At 45.1% G+C, this 16,731-nt stretch overlaps 1 protein-coding gene across 2 annotated transcripts in view; it reads right to left on the bottom strand.

Moving 5' to 3' along the window:
• The window catches only part of ZBTB20 (zinc finger and BTB domain containing 20), a 1,486,592-nt gene that overhangs the window by 15,153 nt on the left and 1,454,708 nt on the right, over positions 1-16,731 (bottom strand). For both annotated transcript variants that reach the window (XM_082245473.1, XM_082245474.1), the window contains one exon: positions 2,765-2,963. The gene's annotated coding sequence lies outside the window, so the exon portion shown is untranslated. The remainder of the gene's footprint in view (positions 1-2,764; positions 2,964-16,731) is intronic.

The raw sequence follows: 16,731 nt of genomic DNA on the forward strand, positions 1-16,731 counted from the left end.
TTTATGGGGACACTAGTGTCAAGATCCGACTTATTTCCTGGCTCTGTTGACAGGAAATATGAAGCCTTGGATGTCCCTGACCATCTTGAAGTGTGTCTGCTCCTACAACTGCATTCTCCAGAATATAAAATAATTGATCTATCAGGAAGAGAGAGACACCTGCAGCGAGGGGGAGTGAGACACCTGCAGCGAGGGAGGAAAGTGAGACACCTACAGAGAGGGAGGGAGGCTAAGACATTTGCAGTGTGGGAGGCAAGACACCTACAGAGAGGGAGGGAGGTGAAACATTTGCAGTGTGGGAGCAAGGTGGGTCACCTGAACTCAAGAAGGTGAGACATCTGGAAGCGAGGGAGGAAGGTGAGACGCCTACAGAGAGGAAGGGAGGTGAGACATTTTCAGTGTGGGAGGCAAGTGAGACATTTGCAGTGTGGGAGGAAGATGGGTCACCTGAACTCAAGAAGGTGAGACACCTGTAGTATGGAAGGAAGGTAGGATCCCCACAACAGTGAGGTAGAATGGTGGGACAACTGCACTAAGGGAGGTAAATCACCAACAGTGTGTACCTGCAGTGAAAGAGAAAAGTGGGACATGCACTGGGGAAAGTGAGACACCTGCAGTGAGGGAGGGAGTTGAGACACTTTCAGCGTAGGAGGTGGGATCCCTGCTGTGGGAGAGGGACGTTAGACACCTGCAGCGAGGGAGGGAGGTGAGACACTTTCAGCGTGGGAGGTGAGATTCCTGCTGTGGAAGAGGGAGGTTAGACACCTGCAGCGAGGGAGGGAGGTGAGACACTTTCAGCGTGGGAGGTGAGATTCCTGCTGTGGGAGAGGGACGTTAGACACCTGCAGCGAGGGAGGGAGGGGAGACACTTGCAGTGTGGGAGGGGAGATGCCTGCTGTGGAAGAGGGACATTAGACACCTGCAGCAAGGGAGGGAGGTGAGACACTTTCAGCGTGGGAGGTGAGATTCCTGCTGTGGAAGAGGGAGGTTAGACACCTGCAGCGAGGGAGGGAGGTGAGACACTTGCAGTGTGGGAGGTGAGATGCCTGCTGTGGAAGAGGGAGGTTAGACACCTGCAGCGAGGGAGGGAGGTGAGACACTTGCAGTGTGTGAGGTTAGATGTCTGCTGTGGGAGAGGGACGTTAGACACCTGCAGCGAGGGAGGGAGGTGAGACACTTGCAGTGTGGGAGGTGAGATGCCTGCTGTGGGAGAGGGACGTTAGACACCTGCAGCGAGGGAGGGAGGTGAGACACTTGCAGTGTGGGAGGTTAGATGTCTGCTGTGGGAGAGGGACGTTAGACACCTGCAGCAAGGGAGGGAGGTGAGACACTTGCATTGTGGGAGGTTAGATGTCTGCTGTGGGAGAGGGAGGTGAGATAAATGCAGTGAGGGAGGAAGGTGGTTCACCTTAACTAAAGAAGGTGAAACACCTGTAGTATGGTAGGAGGGTAGGACCTCCGCAATAGTAAGGTAGAAAGGTGGGACAACTACACTAAGGGAAGTGGAATATCAGCACTGTGTACCTGCAATGAAGGTGTAAGGTGGGACATTTGCACCAAGGGTGGCAGGTGGAACACCTGTATTGAGGGTAGTGAGAAAAAGTGGGACACCTGCACTGGTTGGGGGGAGGGGGAGTTTACTGAGGGAGGTAAGACACCTGCAGCCAAGGAGGAAGGTAAAACACCTGCAGTCAGGAACATCTGTAGCAGTATAGGTGAGACACCAGCAGCAAAAGTGGAAGGTAAGACACCTGTAGGAAGGGAGGATGGTGAGACATCTGAAGTGGGGGAGGTGAGACATACATTCAGTGAGGGAGGGAGGTGGGACACCTGCAGTGTGGTAGCTCAGACACCTGGAGTGAGGAAGACAAGGAAACAGAAGAAAAGTCTGGCAATTGCAGTGAGATACCTTGAGTGAGACAGGCTGGAAACCTGTAATGAACAAAACTGACAGATGGAGTAGGGCCTGTAAATGAGCCCAGACACCTGTACTGAGTGAAACCAGGCATCTACACTGACTTAGGCCAGAACAATGGGGCAAGGGAAGCTTGACACCTTGAGGTAATGGGATCTCTCACCAAGAGTGAGAAGACTGAAATAGAGAAAGCGCAGGGTGGCCCACCTAGGGCAGGTATGAGTAGAGCTGGACACCTAGAGTGTGTGAGACCAAACACCTTGAGTGAGTGAGTCCAAACTCCCAAAGTGAGTAAGTTCAGACTCCCGGAGCGAGTGAGACAAGACTCCCGGAGCGAGTGAGACCAAACTCCCGGAACGAGTGAGACCAAACTCCCGGAACGAGTGAGACCAATCTCCCGGAGCGAGTGAGACCAAACTCCCGGAGAGAGTGAGACCAGACCCCCGGAGCGAGTGAGACCAAACTCCCAGAGCGAGTGAGACCAGACCCCCGGAGTGAGTGAGTCCAGACTCCTGGAGTGAGTGAGAACAGCCACCTGGACTGAAGCTGCATAGAGTGAGCTACGTGGGATATTGACTTTACTGAGAGCGGACATATGGATACACCTAAAGTGTGCAAGGCCGGAAACACCAGCCTATAGTTCAAATCTGGATAGCATAGTAGAGCAGCTTGTCTTTAATGGGCACATCCAGCATGTTGTTTAATGTGTGCCAGGAGCCTGATGTACAGGCCCTGTCATTCTCTGTACATTAATTAGCAGCGCACCATTGCCTGGCATGACAGAAGACATGGCAGCGGCTCAGTGTATAAGGGGAATTTGGCTCGTGGCCATGGTGTCTTAGTACTCACAATCAGACGACTTTGTGTGTGCACACGTGCTGATTGGTTGCTTGATGTCTGTATGTGTTGAGTGGATATGGCTGGGCACCGCAACAGGACAGCTACAAAGTTCTGGCAGAGGCGGCAAGGCTTGGCGCTGCTTTCTCTCGGCTGAGTAATCTCATTCTCCACAGACGCCTTCTGGTTTTCAGCTGTCCGGAGTCTCTTCCTGTGAACAGACAAAGGAGCCTTTGAGGGGAGCGGACTGGAGGTTTGGGGGGAAAACAAGGAATTTTTAGAATATGCTAACGATAACCTCCGTCTATTCTGAGCAAGAGGCATCCATTGTGTACTATGATCACACAAAGGTCTTGCCATCAGTGACCGTACACCCTCAAATCCTCTACATGCCTGCCGTACGGAGCCCCCTGGTCACAGGCTCCCTCTTTTAAAGAAGAAGAAGGAAAAAAAATAGAACCTCTCCCCATTGTTCTCATAATTAGTCTTATTCCTAGGTGCTCTATTATTCGGCAAGACTGACACACAATGCTGTTAATTAGCTAATTGACATAAGGCAGAAGTGAAGTTTATTCATTGTGTGACATCTAAAGAATGTATGTGAAAAAAAAGGGGGCTGTTTCTGTTCTTCTCAGACATTAAAGAGAATGTAGAATCTTCATAAAAAGAGTTTTACATATATATAAAAATAGTGTGAAGCTTTGCTCCAGCTTCAACTTTTATCCAGTAAAATTTGGATAGAGTGAGAGAAGGGTTGGAAGCTCTGTCAACTTTTTATTGTTGTCTGTGTCCCCTTAGGGAGATTCTATTCTCTTTCTATTTGACAGTACAGGAATTAAGGAAAAATCTCCCCAATTCCTGTTTATTTGGTTGGTGTTGGATAGAACAGGAAGCGGGGCCTGAATTTTAAGCAGCTGCTGATCATATCTTTAAAGCAGCCTTAATTAACCAGGGTTTACGTGGAATCCTAGGGTTCCTCCAGATTAGGGTTTCTCAAACAGATTCCATTAAACCCTGGGGTTCCTCCAGAGGTTGCTAAAGGTCCCTTGAGCAATGAGCAATTTCTGCCTCTCAGATAAGTTCCCACTGACATCATTGATTCTTTTAGCTATCTATAAGGGGGTAATTCTTCCCAAGAACCACAAGCGTAAGGAGAATTGTTTCCATTGACCATCACACTAATGTATTTTAGCAAGGGTTGTCTGAGACCACAACTTCATTCAAGGGTTCCTCTGTGTTAAAAAAAAAAGGTTGAGAAAGGCAGCTCCAGATGGTTGCTAGGAGTTCCCTTTTTTCTAGCTATCTTTAAGAGAGGTATTCTTTCTATTGACAATCAACGTAAAGGACATCCTTTCCCACTAACCACCAGTGCAATGAATCCCTCTCCTAATGATCACAAATGTAGGAGGTCCTTCTCCCACTGACCACCAATCCAAGCGGGTGCTTCAACACTGATCACCAATGTAACGGAGCTCTTCACTGATCATCAACGTAAGGGAGCTTCTCACTGACCATCAATGTAGGGGAGCTTCTCACTGACCATCAATGTAGGGGAGCTCTTCACTGACCATCAATGTAAGGGGGTTACTCACTGACCATCAACGTAATGGAGCTCTTCAATGACCATCAATAGGGGAGCTCTTCACTGACCATCAATTTAAGGGAACTTCTCGCTGACCATTAATGTAGGGGAGCTCTTCAATGACCATCAATGTAGGGGAGCTCTTCACTGACCATCAATGTAGGGGAGCTCTTCACTGACCATCAATGTAAGGGAGCTCTTCATTGACCATCAATGTAAGGGGGCTACTCACTGACCATCAATGTAAGGGGGCTACTCACTGACCATCAATGTAAGGGAGCTCTTCAATGACCATCAATAGGGGAGCTCTTCACTGACCATCAATGTAAGGGAACTTCTCGCTGACCATTAATGTAGGGGAGCTCTTCAATGACCATTAATGTAGGGGAGCTCTTCACTGACCATCAATGTAAGGGAACTTTTCACTGACCATCAATGTAGGGGAGCTCTTCACTGACTATGAATGTAAGGAAGCTCTTCATTGATCATCAATGTAGGGGGCTTCTCACTGACCATCAATGCAAAGGAACTTTTCATTGACCATCAATGCAAAAGGGAAATTCACTGACTATCAATGTAAGATAACACTTTTGCAAGGACCACCAATGTTTTTTTTTTCGGCCACTCTTATTTGTTTCTTTAAATTATAATCACTGAAAATAATTGTGTTTTATAGAGCAACCCTGAATGTCAAGTAATTTAGGTACTGTATGTGTTTTTTTGTTCACGCCAATGTTTCCTGAGTTGTAGATATGCAGTAGTAATAATTATCAGGGGTTCCCTGAGACCCAAACATTTTTGCTAGGGTTCCTTAATGTTAAAAAGATTCAGAAAGGTTTCTTTAAAGTATATCTAAAACCTACAACAAGTGTTAGCTTTAGATACACTTTAAAAAGCTGCTGAAGCATGCTCTTAAAAATTGCAAATCTTGTTTTTAGTGTAGATAGTCAAATTCCAGCCTTACTACACCTTATTAGTCACACATTACACTAGAGGGACCAACAGTAAGTTGTAGGAGGGTTGGAGGAGAGCTTGACTTTATATTCTGAAGTCAAGATTTGCATAATACAAGGCACCAGGTTTCAGGGTTGCTCTTTAACGCCTGCTATGCACTTTCATTTAAATGAATATGGTATTCTGATCGATATGTGTTTAATTGCAGCTCCACCAAAAGAAAATTGCTTTATTTGCCTACATATTCCTAAAGTAAGTTGCATCCTCTTGTGATGTTCTTATCCACATTCTTTTTATGGCTGAACAGGGTTAGAATCAGTGCTTTAAGTGGGCTGGTATGCACTGGTACTCAGTACCGCCACTTCCAAATAAGGCTCTTGAGCATTCCGCCACCTCTCTGTGCGCCTTAGCCTACCAGTACGCTCATTTTGGACATCTGCGCCTTCAATTGCCCCCCCCCCCCCAAAGAATATTTCCCACTCCAGGGCTAGACCAGTCACCACCAGTGAGTCCCCCTGCTCCAGAGTCCCAGCCCAGGCCAGGTGGGGTGCTCTGTGGGGAACCTGATGTGGGGTGGGGGGGCGACAAAATTTATAGGCTATAATAGAGTACCAGCACCTCTTTTGGGCCACTTAAAGCACTGAATGCTTTAAGAGTCTGAAATTCTGAAGACTGAAAAGGCATTCACTGGTGATGTCCATGTAGAGCTCATTCTGTCTTGTAAGTGTCTCCCTTTACTACCAGCTATCTCCCATTTTGTTGAACATTTCTTGTGGGTGGCCAATATTATTTTTCTAGCAATGAACCGGAACCAGCTTCCACACCGTACCTCCCCCCTCAAAAATTCACACCTGAGCATCGCAATTTCTTTATTTGAGAGTTTTTGAGCATACCTGGTAGTGTATTATAAGCGTTTTAGGAGTGTATTACAAGCGTTTTACAGCTCCACTTGTTTTTGTTTAGCCAATAGAAAGCACTAGGGGGAGGAGAGATGGAGAGCTGCTGTTTGACCAGAAAACGTGCAACAAAACGGTCGTAAAATGCTCATGTGGCACATTTTCATGCATTCTCATTTAAGTCTATGGGGCTCAATCTGCCTCCAATTTGCCAAAAAGAAGCTCATGTACTTTTTGAGCAACAGGTGTTTTGGTACAGGCAACAGATTTGGTTTGTTGAGCCTAAAAGTTAGAGTTCTCTACAGCAGTGGGGCTGGATGCTCTGCAAATATTTAGGGGGTGTACTGCAGGACACTGAGAGGCACTGTGGAAAATTAGTGGCATGAGGGCATTGTGGGTGGTTGAGGGGCACAGAGGACCACTATGGTAAGTTGGGGGGAGCTATGGGAGCTGAGAGGCACTGTGGAAGGCTAGAGGACCTGCAGGTGGCTGGAGATTCAGGAGGAGGGGGCCCACAGGCCAGCAGTGGGCCACGGCCTAGAGGTTGAAAACCGCTTCTCTACAGGACTCTAGTTAAAGCTTACCCTTGGGGCAGTCAGATCAGGACTCTTTACAAGCATGTTTATTTGTTGGCCTCAGAGAGATCTGTAGGGCTTTATTAGATAAACTGGGAGACTGAAGAGCAGAGTGTACACCAGACAAAATTTATTTTATAGTTTTGGTTAGAGTGGGGAATAGTTAATCCTTTATCCGGATTGTATTACTCTTTTCCTATGAAGGGAGATTTTCCCCTCACTTCTTGTTCTGGTGACACTTCCTAGGTAATCACTAGAACAGGACATCAAGGAAAATCTCTTCAATAGGAAAGGATAACCATTTACTATTCTGTTACATTTTGCTGCCTCTACTTTATGGTGGAGGAATGTTTTTCTCACTTTTTCTTTAAATGATGAGCTTGCCTTTACCCTTGCCATGAGGCTGCATATCAAATCGGTGACCAATTGGAAGGTCTAGTCAGAGCCAAGTTGGACTTTTACAAGAAAAGATCTGGATATCTCAATATCTGCTGGTCATTGTGACATGCTGTATTCACTGAAGGCAGCCTCTATCTATGTATTCTTTCCTCATATGTTCCGTTTGAAAAGTCCACGTTTATCATAGAGAACCGCATAAGCATGTTTCTACACCAAAAGAGAACAGGGGTACACATGCCTCTCAGCCAATAAAGAACAGCATGGATGGGCCAATAGGGAAGAACGTTGGCCAATCTCCCAGTTAAACAGAAGAGCTTGGACCCACCTCTCAGCCAAAGAGAACAGCATAGGCGCGCCACCCAGCCAAAGGAAAACCACATAGGTCCACCACTCAGCCAACAGGGAACACTGTAGGCCTGCCTCTCATCCAAAAAAGAAATGCATAGGCCTGCCTTAGTCAAAAGAGAACAGGGTAGGCCTGTCTCTCAGCCCATAAAGGTACAGCATAGGCCCGCCACTCTGCCAATAGAGAACAGTGGAAGACCACCTCTCAGCCAAAAGAGAACAGTGTATGCCCACCTCTTAGCCAAAAGAAAACAGTAAAGGTCCACCTCTTAGCTAAAAAAAGAACAGCATAGGCCCCCCTGTCAGCCAAAAGAAAACTGTGTAGGCCTTCTGAGACTAGCTTCAGAATGCAAAGTGCTCTCAACAAACATAGTACACAAAAACTGGCAATCTGAACTTTTTCATTGCCTGCAAACAGCTTTCTACAAGCCAGAGGCGTAAGTAGAACCTTCAGGGCCCCAGTGCAAGAAACCATGAAGGGCCCCCTGGACCCCTGTCCGGGGCCCTTCCCTTCAATCCTGGGGCTCTTCCCCTGGGGGTGACCAGGGGAGCACACAGGGGCCCAGAGACAGCAGAACACAAGTGAACTGAATAGGAGGAGCGGCGGAGGCAGCATACAGAGGAACCAATCTCCTCCATTTTCCTCCTGCAGCTACAGGAGGAAAAAGGAGGACAGTGATTTCTCTACATGCTGCCCCCACCGCCCCTCCTATCCAGGTGTACAGGGGAGCGGCACAGGCCCCCTGGAGCATGGGGCCCGGTTGCAATTGCAACCCTTGTAGTTACGCCCCTGCTACAAGCTGTAAGCCCATATTTTATATAAAGGCAACCTTCACTGAAAAATAATACTTCAGTTTGGTATGTTTGTATATCTTTTGGGGGTTTCCCATCAGATCCATACGTTTGCCCAACTGCTGAAACCATTGGCAAAGCCTCATAAGCACCATACTCCATGCTCTTCATAAAGTGGAAAAGTCAGGGAGTCTGGCTATGAGAGAGGCAACCTTATTAAGACCCCATGGAGGAAATACAGATCCAAACTGCTGTGTAGAAATCCAGTCCAGGGGTCTCCAAATATTTGGGATTAAACTGGACCTAACAACAGGAATATTTTTCATGTCTAGCACATGCATGCTTTGTAATGTGTGAGTTGAGCACTTCTAGGTACGTATTTCCTACCAGAGATCACAGTACGCACCCTGTCAATACCATCTTTCTGCTTTCTTCTCCAGAAGGGTGACGCCGACTTTGTTCAGACATCATCCAGGGTCACCATCTACTTACTGGACGGAGATGGTGGCTCAGAGAATACAAACCCATGTAAATCCTGATGCCTGTGTTTACAATGACAGATCAGACCCTACTTCAGCCTCTCACTTTGTGAATTTCTACAAAGTTACAGTGACTCAGTCTGCCTGCAGCAAATTGATGACATCATCCCAGCCTAGGCAAAGTCACTGGACTGGAGCTCAAGGATGGCTTTTTAATGATAAATAGTTGAGCTTATCTGAAATATTAAACTGTCGCTGTAAATTCTGACAGGTCAGGAATTTATTTGCGCAGACTTGTATAGTTACTGAAAAATCTACTTAAAAAACCTGAGTTCGGTCCCCACAATTTTTTGTTTTGATCAAGCAGACAAGTGTTTCTGCTGCCTTAGTGGTCACTGGAGAAATTTCCTTCCTGGAGACAAGAAGACATGAAATGATAGGGTGCAGATATAAAGACAGGAAGGCACAGACTGCAATAAGAACCAGTAAGATCAGGGCTTTTTTTCCAGTGGGAACAGGACGGAACGCAGTTCCAGGCACCTCCGGCACTGAATGTATGTAATGGTAAGGGGTGCTGGGGTGTGATGGAGAATGTAGTAATGCTGTCTGCTGGGGGATCTATTGTTCTTGGAGGAATTTATTGCTGTAGGTGGGTCTTTTGTTGCTGGGGAGGTCTATTGTTACTGGTGGGGGATCTATTGTTCTGGGGGGGGGGGTCTGATGATGGAGGTTAATTGTTGCTGGGAGGGTTCTACTGTTGAGGGAGGGGTCTATTTCTGCTGGCTGCTGGAGGGTCTATTGATGCTGGCTGCTGGAAGGTGTATTATTGCTGAGGGGATCTATTGTTACTGGCTATAGGGGATCCATTTTACTGCATTTCTTGTTATCATTAACAAATTCCAAAGACATTACTTAGCAGCACAAAATTATACTTGGTTCTTGGTTCTGGAAAGATGAGTACTGAGAGGTGGAAAGGGGGTGAACCAAAAGACTGTATTCAGAGGTGGGTAGGGGGCGGAACCAAAAGTTAATTCGGAAGTGGAGGGTACCTGCACCTATTCTCTTAAAAAAAAAAACCCTGAGTAAGATATTTAACCCCTCCCCACTCTACTATATAAATGTGTCTTTGCTGCTATCTGTACCCATTAGAGGGGTATTCCATCACTTCCTACACTCGTGATGCCTTGTCACTAAGACAGGAACTGAGGGTAAATCTCCCCAACAGGGGCAAATAAAAAAAAGGGAGTTGGGCTTTAATGCAACCCAGCAATGCTTCTTCCTCCAATGACTGAACTACCAGTTTCATGGATACCTGGCCTTTAATAAGTCACTAAAATCTGTATTTGTGTGTGCAGTGACAGTGCATCAGGATTCAGCAGCAACCCATCGACAAATTTTCTTAAGATGGACAGCTTCTCCCCCGAGGTTTACAGTCGCCTACGGAAGCCCCCCTGTCTTTGTGGATTTGTCTCCCAGCAGCCAAGCCTTGCCCAATCTATTTCAATCAATGGCGGGGGCGCAGATGATAAGCCGAGCGCGCTGCGTGCACCTGACAATCGCCCTGACCTTTCGCTAGGATGAATCTATTTGCTTAATACGTTTCTGGGGACGCGGCTGTGAATCTCATCCTATAGATTGGCTTCTATACAGGGAATACCCCGCAGACTGGCAGACGAGCTTAGGCCAAATAATGTATTCCTATTACCCAAGGCGCGCAGTGGATTTCCTTTTGTTTTGAAACAGCTCTGGCCTCTCTTTTACGGAGATATTTGTCATTCAAATAAAATCTTTTATTCTCGTCGCACGCCGTGCGGGGAGAAGACGGCATAGCGGCTGTGCGAGAGCGTCGTAATCAAATCAAACACATTCAGATGGGTCGCTGCTTGGTGTCGGGGGCTTCCAGTTGTTGCTGAATAGTGATTACCTGAGGCTGCAGATGTAAAGGGAAGAATCTGTATGAAGCGCCTTTACTGGGAACACAAGGCCATAGCAATATGTGCTGGCCTGAAAAGGGGCATACAATCAATTGTTTCTTATACATTATTGTATAATATTGTATTGTATAATACTTATTGAACTTATTTCACAATTTAATTGTGTTTTTTGGTAGTAGGAGGAAACTTGAGCAAACACCGAACATACAATGCCAAATGATTGTGTCGCTGGTGGGAACTGAATCTGGGAACCAAGTGCAATAGTGTGCAAATAATAATATAACACTTAAGCTTTTGTCAAGTGTCAAAGGGCCCAACTCTATGGTCATTTTACTTCCTCTACTGGGTTGAATGAAGTTCGTTGTCTTCTCTACCAGCTTCTTGTGAGCCCAGGCCACCATGGACACATCTCCTAGGGTTGAGCCTTCTGTACCAACTTCCTGTGAGTCCAGGCCATCATGGACATAACTCATAGGGTTGAGCCTTCTGTACCAACTTCCTGTGAGTCCAGGCCATCATGGACATACCTCATAGGGTTGAGCCTTCTGTACCAACTTCCTGTGAGTCTAGGTCATCATGGACACACCTCCTAGGGGTGAGCCATCATGGCACCCTCGGCTCACAGCACTCCTAGACAAAATGGCACCCCTACATCATTAATGTGGGCAGACAGGGTGAGGGGGGCATGCAAAACCTGGGGTGGGCCTTTAACTGTGAACTTTTTATTGCTGTGTCCATATATAGGGGATTTCTCCTCACTTTATTAAATAAGAAAAGCTTAAAACACAATTTTTTTTTTGGCTGTGTCCTGTTAGGGAGATTTCCATTCACTTCATGTTTAAGACAAAACAGGAAGTGAGCAGAAATCTCTTCAAAATAAAGGAAATTCCTTTTCATCAGAACAGGTGCATTTCCCCTACCTCCTGTTCTGGTGACAATTGTAAAATTTTAGATTTCCAATCACTTCCTGACGCAATAACAATGGTCACCAGTACTAATAAAGATGGTTAATCTCCAATGTGGGGCAATCTGATGGCGGTTTTGATCCTTTCCTACTCCATCTAAAACTATAAAACACTTTTTGGCTATGCTTACTGTTTAAAATAATGTCAGAAAATCTATTTTTCTTCCTGGAACAATCCCCCCAACAGTGACAATAAGTAAAAATATGTTCTAGTAGAATGTGGAAGGGTTAGAACAGCTATTAATTGCTGTAGATTTCTTAAAGTGAATACATTCTTGGTGACACAAAAGCTTTTATTGAAAGGGTAAGTTCATGCAAAAAATTAAAAGAAGAACTAACTCCAAATACCCTGTCAAACCCTCTGGACTCCGCTGCACATAGCAAACATGATACCCCATGCTGCCAGTGTAGCGGTCTGGACACCTTACATTGCAATACACAGTCCCAGAGAGAGTATGCATCATCGGGCTCGCATTGGCAAGTGCTTGTTGGTCTGCGTGACCACGTTGACAAGTGAGGACTTCTTTCTTCTGGGACGCCTTACCAGAAGAGGCCTCATATGGCCTTCCCATTGGTCAGTATGGTCTCTTTGCGGTGCTGACCAATGATCGCTTGCCATTGCGAGAACTGGGCTGTGTACTACACCAGCATTATCAGTAGGCCCCACCCTCTACAAGCTGCCTGCAAAACAACCACAGGAGAGGCAGGGACAAGACCGGTCATCCTGTACAAAGAGAGAGAGCCGCAGTGACTGGTTGTATCAGTTGTGGATATTTTTTAACTGATTCATGACAAATGGTCCCAAATTCATGACAAATGTTGTTCAAATTACATGTGTAATAATAATATCTCTCACCCACAGGTGGTTTGGTGAGCTTTGACATTGTGTATTCGTTTCGTTGGAAGTCAACGCCTTTCCGTTAAAGTGTTACAAGGCAACAGTGGGCAACCTACAACAGTTTTGCAGTTTAAAAATGGGCAGATTGAGAAATGGGAGCAGTGAGCTACGTATTTTGGCACAGGTGGAAGGAACATATAATCTGCTTTGTCTCCTACTCTTTTAGGGTACTGAGCATTGAGAGTTAGAGCAGGCATAGTAGATGACCAAGCCAGATGGAATGAGGCAGACTAGAAGATCGGATGAGAGCCTAAGGAAGATGCGGATGACTTCCTGATGGTGGCTGAATTGGAGTGGACTCTCATCTGAGCTTTTCCTTATGACCAGGAGGAGGACAAGGGACTTTCATCATCTGGGATTTTCTTTCCACAGACTGCCAAGGACATTGCTAACCCTGTTTAAAATAACGTTGCAGCTTCCAGGGACTTTGTCTGATTATCCAGAACATACGGGAGTCGAAAAGGGAATTTGTTCCTCCCATTTACAATATGGGGGGGGGGGGGGGTTTATTTCACCCTTTCCTGGAGAATGGCTTTAAGAGCTATTGAGAATTCTATAAAATCAAGGTGGAGGTGGAATGTGTTGCTATAGATATTTGATGATTACACAGCAAATGTTTTTGTTAGTTAGATTCTGTGTTAAGAAGCTAGGTTCTCCCCCCCTGCCATTGCTATGCAAAAAAAAAAAACAGTTAAATTGGTTTAGGAGCAAAACAGAGGAACAATAGCATGAAACAAGCATGTGTTCAGACAGAGTTGTTTTTGGAACACATAAGGAACAACATGTCTGCTTTAGACTTGATCTGAGGATTTTGGAGAACTTATGGAGTCCAGTCCATCTCCATAATAAGAAGTTGAGTAACTGTTTAGGACGTTTATTGCATACACATTGTACATGCTCAAGATAATTAGCTTGTGCATGTTGTAGGCATATTTTTGTAAGTATGAGATGTGTGATGTGCGTGATGTGTATAGGGAAAAAAACACTGAAGAAAGCTAGGCCCCTACGAGAAGTAGAAATGTATGAACTGTAATTAATGCCTATGTATGGGATCAACAAGTAGATTGTATCAGTTGTGGATATTTTTAACTGATTATTGACAAATGTTCCTATACATGTGTAATAATATCTCTCACCCACAGGTGGTTTGGTGAGCTTTGACATTGTGTGTAAAGATGGCTGCCGCATATCCAATTGACCATTTGGTTTGGGGGGGGGAAGTGCAACCATGTATTGCTAAGATCACTCACAAAACAACCTGTGAGTGGTCAGCAGGAATATTTCTGTAGAACCTCTGGTCTACAGGACTTTAAACAGAGTCTCTAGCATGAGGGAAGGGAGGTTTTGTTTTGAGAGGTTCGTTTTTTGGAGCTGGGGAAGGAAAGCATGCAGCAAAAAACCTCCTCACTGTCCTGTTCCAGATATCGAGTGCAAGCTGTTGCCAGAGTTCAGTATTATTTGACCTTTCTTTGGGATATTGGGAATAGGAGTGTATGTTTGAGTCTTGTTAATGTTTATGGTAATTTTTATGTGTAAGAAGCTTTATGTATTTTGATGTCCAGTAAAGTTTTGTTTTATGCTTTTTATCAAAACTGCTCTTGGTGTGTCTGTTCATTTTAAATATTCAGTAATTATTTCAGTGGCTGTCCAGTATACCTTCATTCTACATTTTGTTGTTCCACATTTGTTACACTGGTCTTTATTACAGGAAGCCAAAGTGTCACACTAGAATATTGCACAGATCTGGAAGAAAGATGCAAAGTACACCAAGATTCAAGGAAGAATACGTTTAGACTATATTTGCTTATTCTGGAGTTCAGCATCTTGGCCTACTTTGTCTGGGCAGATCTGTCTGAATATAAAAGGAAATGCAAAGTCTGACCACCATAGCTCTTGATGCTTTACCGTTGGTCTTCATCGTAATCTTCTCCCTGACTTGTCCAACCAAGATAAGTTGTGTGTACAGAAAGGATCAGCAACTGTTGGCACTGAGATTTTTCAACATATCATAAAACAAGATGATCGCTGACTTTGGAATTCAGTCCCGTCCTCCCCCATCCCACTTTCCAATGAGAGCAGGGTTGCCAACGGTCCATACTTTTACTGTCAGTCAGTAAAAACCAGGCAATTTTCTCTGTCAATTAATGCCAGTGACAGGAAAAGGTTGCTAGGTAAAAATATGGCTGTGACACTCCTGAGGTCCGAAGCTGGCTAAGACCATCCAAGCGCCTGCTATAGTGTGTTCGGGCAGCGCCGCCAGGGGGTGGGTCTGGAGGAGGTGATGCCTGAGTGTGTGTCGTGTGTGATGTCATGGTGCAAGAGAATCAAGTGGAGCCTCCTGTGCGGATGTGCGGGACGAGAGCAAGGCAAGCCGGGAGCGGGACTGTTAGTGCTGTTTTGACTGGATTGAAAGGATCACCTGGCATGAAGACAGGATCACCTGGCGTGGAGGAGGGGACGTGTCGGGTCAGCGATCTGTACTGCTGCACTCTGCCATCAGTGTCACTGTGAGAGTCAATTTCATGTGTGTGTTCCTACCCATTCCTGTCTATGAGCTATTTACTTACTATAATCGAAAATAAAATAAGAAATATGTTTTTTGCCTTTATATCATATAGATCACATTGCTAATTGCATATTGTACTTCTTTGTAGTCTAAATACTAAACTTTGCCCTTAAAACCGTAATATTGTAATCTTTGGAAATACCAGTGAAAACTTGGCTGGGCCAGAAAATTTTGGGTGTCATGTCAGTAAATTTCAACCTGGTAGGTTGGCAACACTGAATGAGAGTACCTCCCCTGCTCTCAGTAACCAAGCCCATGATGAGAGGACACCTCTGAGTGCACAGAGATAGTATGGGAGCCTTACTAAGATACCTGGAGGCAGTACAGCAAGTTTTCAAACTTTTCAGCCCTGACAGGTTCTCGAACATAAAAAAAGTCCTTTAGACTTCCATGTATGTGTTGTTTCTCTCCTATTGCTGGCAGTTATATTCAAATTTGTGTGATTCCAATGGGAAGTAGCGCCTTGGGGTTTCACGCATGTACAGTCTTATTATTAGTAAAATAGGAAAGAGTGGGTGGTGCCAAGAGGACATAACAAAGGGAAAAAGCCAAAGATTAGAGATAGACAAGTAATTACAGAGAAAAAGAGACAATATAAATGAAATTCATGGACGAGGTGAATGTGGGTTTTACGCCTTGGAGCAGTGAGGAAGAAGAGATCTGACCCAGGTAGACGGTGAGCAGGAAGCCACTCTACGCACCATACAGCCTAACCAGGGCGCAGATAAAAGACGAGGCATTGTGGAACCAATTTAGATATAGTTCTGAGAGCAGACTCTGCAAAGATAAGGGCACGCGAGGAAAAATCTAATTAGTCCATACATTACTGATTAAGCAAATGTAAGTGATGTTTATCACATACGGGAAGGGGGGGGGGGGTGTCCTCATTTCTCAAGGACTTCTTGTAGAAACAATACAGAAAAAGATGAAAGCTGCTGTTAGATGTAACATCATACTTTACAGCAAGGTCTGACCACAGCCACCATCCTTAAAGTGAATCTGTGCCCAAGCTAGTTAAAACAACCAGTTCTATGGAGACCTTCATAGACACATATATTTACTCCCCCTCCCCAATCCCCAATGGGGATCAACTGTACAGGCACTGCTAGCAGAAAGAGTGTTTCAGCTGAAAATGTTGGCAAGTTGTGGCCACTGGATTCAGTTAAGTGTGCATCAGGGGCAGAGAAGGGTGAGTTACTTTTGTTTAAGGGGCCTAGTCAGGAAGCATAACCATACTTTATGTGAAAATGCAGTTAGTTAATACTTAAAGGTCCAATGAAAAGGCTTCCATTTTGCCAAGGCACTGGACATAGCTGTCTACTATTATCTGGAGTTGTTTTTAGAATGCCTACACAGAAATTCCATAGACGGTATATACAAAAGTAACTAGACTTTCATTGCAAAACTGTAATACAAAGGGCTTCAGTCATAAAAAAAAAATATTTGCACAACCATGATTTATGTCAGTGTCTCCTGGCAGTGCAATGATAGTGGGCTGCTTGTCGTATTTTTATTTTACAGGATTTATATAGCACCAACAGTTTACACAACTATTTACAACATAAGGGCAGTCAGTACAATTACAATACAGCTTA

Source organism: Pelophylax lessonae (genome assembly GCF_965119305.1).
Source record: "Pelophylax lessonae genome assembly, chromosome: 2".
Lineage (NCBI taxonomy): Eukaryota > Metazoa > Chordata > Amphibia > Anura > Ranidae > Pelophylax > Pelophylax lessonae.